Below are 3400 nucleotides of genomic sequence, written 5' to 3' on the forward strand. Positions count from 1 at the left end.
TGATGTTGTAATAATTTTAATGTTGACTTTATTTGTTCAATATTTCTGCCCTTCTTCAGTTTATCTTCTTGTTTAATTTGTTTTACCAAATTTGTGTATATATTCTTTTGTTGTTTTTTTCTCCACGCTTTTTATACAACTTCCTCTATCACTCATCTTTAGTGCATTAACACTGGTGAGTTTTAGTGTTTGGCTATGCTACTTGTTGTACAGTTGAAGCTACAACCCTGGAAGACAGAGCCCTAACTTGGGAGACAATTGTGCATGTGTAAGTGCCGTCAAGTTGTTTTCGACTTATGGCAGCTTTATGAATTAATGACCTACAAAGTGTCCTATCATTAACAGCCTTGCTCAGGTCTTGCAATCTGAAGGTCATGGCTTCCTTTATTGAGCCAATCCATCTCATGTTCTTTTCCTGCTGTTCTTTTCCTGTTGCTTCTACTTTTCCTAGCATTATTGTCTTTTCCCGTGCGTTTTTTCTTCTCATGATATGACCAAAGTATAATTGCTCAGTTTTGCTATTTTAGCTTCTCGGGAGAGTTCAGGACTGATTTGATCTAGAATTTATTTGTCTTTTTGACAGTCCATGATGTACAAACTCTCCTCCAACACTACATTTCAAATGAATCAGCTTTCTACCTGTCAGGAAGTACTAAAATAGTAACTAAAATACTAACCAGAATAAACAAAGGTCTTTAACTCTTAGCTCCACCAGTTAACATTTGTCCTCATGGGACAAAATCATCCTGCACTGATTAATTCAATGCATTAGGTGATAATCTATCAATGATAGCTCAGAACCAGTGTTCCCTCTAAGCTGAGTTAGTGTGAGCTAGCTCACAGTTTTTTAGCCTCCGGCTCACACATTTTTGTCTTAGCTCAGGAAGGATGGCTCCAGTGCAAACTAATTTATGCAGTAACCAAATCACCTGCTCACAACTTTAAGGCCAGTAGCTCACAAAGTAGAATTTTTGCTCAAAGGACTCCACAGCTTAGAGGGAACATTGCTCAGAACCCTCAACTTTTTTGTTATCAATTGATTAACTATTCACTTCTTCAAGACCAGCTGCACATACAAGTGGAAAGTCAGGCACACCTTGAATTTTGGTCTGTTTGTCTGATCTGTGACCTAATCATTCTAATGTGGTCATCAGACACAGGATGTACTTTGGCAAACAGAAATTGAAAACAAGTATTCCTTTCACAATCCTTTCCCATTTCTCGAGTGCTGTCTGGTGGTTGTACTAGGTTCTGTGCAGTCCTAAACAGAGTTACACCCTTCTAAGTTCAAGACTCACAGTGCAATCCTAAAAGCATTTTCCTGGGAGTAATCCCCTTTGATTAAAATGAGACTTACTTCTGTGTAGACCTGCTTAGGATTGCTCACTTAGTCAGTTAAGTAAATGGACTTAGAAGGGTGTAACTCGGCTTAGGACTGCACTCTCAGCCACTACCACCTTGCACTCATTGTTCTTTCATTATATTGTAGCTGTTTGTCAGGCAAGTTATTATGTTGGAATTCTACCTCAGCAAAAGGATTTCTTGAAACTTTCAGAATCATCTTGGCATTTTACAAGATGGGCTGGCTGCCTATTAAGCTCTACCATGTTTTGTCCTTTTTGATAGCAGTTAATGGTATGATAGAATACCAAAATTTCAGAATAGTGAGGAGGAACTAGATGTTCCCAGTCCTCTTAATTTAAATCATTAGCCTTTATTTTCAAACACATTGTTTCTCAGTTTACAATTGTTCATGTGCAAGAGCAACTTTGATGTAGAAAAACAAGTGCCGATGATGGGCTCTTCCTGCCCCTGCTACGCATACTGGACAGCCACTGCACAAGTGCAGGAGCAAACCACTCATGGGACACTTGATATGCTACAATGTGCATGTACTTCCTACACAAAGATAAATATCTTTATGGGAAATTATCACAACATACGGACCAGCCTGTATTCTCTAAAAATATTATTTTCCCACAGAAAGGAATGCTTTCAGTAATGCTGTGGTACTAATGAGTTATTCCATTTTAAAAATTTAGCTGAGATCTCTGTAGCAGAGAAATGTGAGAATAAATTGCTTCGATTGATATGGGAATGGTTATATAATAGTGTATAGCATTAAGGATGTGGAAGTAGACTTTGATCATTCTGTTTAGGCAAGGCAGGCTAAATCATACTGGATTGAGTCTACCAGAGTGCACATGGAATGGCTGGGCTGCACATATGTAACTCGTTTTTAAATGCAGAAATGGATGTACACATCATTAGAATATTTTCTAAATGAAATATGTATGTAATCAAGTGTGATTAATGAAAAGTGTATATATGGCTTTTCTGTATTGTTTATTGATTTTTTTGCTTGCTTTGCATTTTAAATATTGTTTTTTCATAATTAGCATAATGTAATTAAATGCATATTAGAGAGTAATTTCACTGCATGTTCAAAGCATGGCAGGGGGGAAAGAGTGCCCAGAGTGCAGATAGCACATACATATACCATGTAGCTAAAACTGAGGTCACAGATGTATTTGAAAGACATAAATTCCACCTATAAAGAATCAGTATGACAGCCAAATGAGACTGACTAAATTACGGTTTGCAGGAAAAACCTAGAAAACTCTTGTCCAAGAGACTAAAAGCAATACAAAGCTTTTCAGAAATACGTGAAGAAAATAAAGAAGCACTGTTATTTCTTTGGGTGCTAACACCCAGTGCTGCACTAGGCCACAAGTAAAAGGCATAGAAAAACAGCCTGGCTTGAAATCCTATTGCACTTAATAGTGAGTAAGGGGAATAGGCTGAACAAAAGCAAACAGAGACACAAAAGGTCAGAATCTGAAGCAGGAATAAGATGAGTTTCCATGGTTAAGATGGCAACCCTCACTTGCACAGACTGCTTGTGCTCCTGGAAGGCATGTTTCCATTCCAGGTAGTAAGCAAATACATTGCAAAAAGAAATGGTAAACAAATGCAACCCTCAGATGTCTAAACCAACATTCAGGAGCTGTTTTGAAATGGAACACCAATGAAGCACTGAGATTTAGAAAGCAGTGGAAGTGGTGCAAAGAATACTTCATTCAAACACTTTGTGGAAACTAGTAGCAATTCGATATCATGGATTTCAGACAGTGGGGCATAATTTGTCTTACCACCATTTATGAAAACATGTATACAGTATATCTGCTTTCCTTTGAAGATTCAAAGTGGCTTACAAATGCAACACTGGATTGCAATAGTGGTAAAAACTAACACATAAATCCCATTAATACATGCTACAAAACTAAAGTAGCCTAAAAATACAGAACAGCCTATTATAGCCACCCAGCACAAAAATCTAACACTTCATCAGCCTCCAAAAGAGGACCTTTGAAACAGGACACCTTTACATGAATAGGAA

This window comes from Gekko japonicus, unplaced genomic scaffold (genome assembly GCF_001447785.1).
Source record: "Gekko japonicus isolate JY-2015 unplaced genomic scaffold, Gekko_japonicus_V1.1 scaffold65, whole genome shotgun sequence".
Classification (NCBI taxonomy): domain Eukaryota; kingdom Metazoa; phylum Chordata; class Lepidosauria; order Squamata; family Gekkonidae; genus Gekko; species Gekko japonicus.